We start from the raw sequence: 840 nt of genomic DNA, 5'->3' as shown, positions 1-840 counted from the left end.
CCTGAGGTCATATCGCCTTGTTTCGCTCCCCGCTGATTAATAAAATCCTCTCTCTGGCGGGATGAGGAACCCGCAGTTACCACAGGGCCTGACCCTATTCAGGAAAGGGACGTTTTGTTGATCCTAAAGTCTCCTCACCGCATCCAGCCATATGCATCATGAACGAGAGACTTCTGCTGCATCACGGATCTCAACTATGCATATTTCTACAGCACGCTTCTTTCGCCATGGCATCGCCATGGCAGAAATCTCCGGTCGTATTTTGGTTTTCATCCCCGCAAGCCACATGATAGGCTCCTCTGTATTACATGACGGGCTCCTCTTTCAGAAACCAATGGAAACTAGTCACGGTCGGAATGAAGGGTCTTTCGCGTAGTAGCTTAAAGTCATCGAAATTAACTGTGTGGAGAAACAGTCTCCGTCCTGAACTGGTGCCTTATCTCAGTAATGGCGCCGATCTTCTGCTTAAATTAACATTTGCGTTTGGTTGCGATTGATTGATTAGATAACCATTTGCGATCCTTTCATTTAAACCTCCTCTCATTTATGCTACGGACCTCCCACAGCACGATCACTCCCGATCATGTCCGATCATTCCATGCCTGAAATCCTCGGTATCATTACCGCGCCGCACGGCTGGCTGTTGGCCGGCCTCACGGCTGTTTTACTGCCGCTGACTATGTGCGCGGGACATGCCACGCCCCTCGAGGAACCTCCTAAGATTTCAAGGCGGGCAAAAACAGCCCGTTCGCGCGCTTCGTCTGACAGCATGTTGGGCGCCTGCCCGGCCAGCCACCCGGTGGCGTCACCTCTGAGCGAGTTGGTGAAGCTTTGACTCGT

This window comes from Pollicipes pollicipes, unplaced genomic scaffold (genome assembly GCF_011947565.3).
Source record: "Pollicipes pollicipes isolate AB1234 unplaced genomic scaffold, Ppol_2.1 Scaffold_1600;HRSCAF=1878_pilon_pilon_pilon, whole genome shotgun sequence".
NCBI classification, from domain to species: Eukaryota; Metazoa; Arthropoda; class Thecostraca; order Pollicipedomorpha; family Pollicipedidae; genus Pollicipes; species Pollicipes pollicipes.
The sequence above is the reverse complement of the archived record's forward strand: the minus strand, read 5'-3'. Positions refer to the sequence as shown.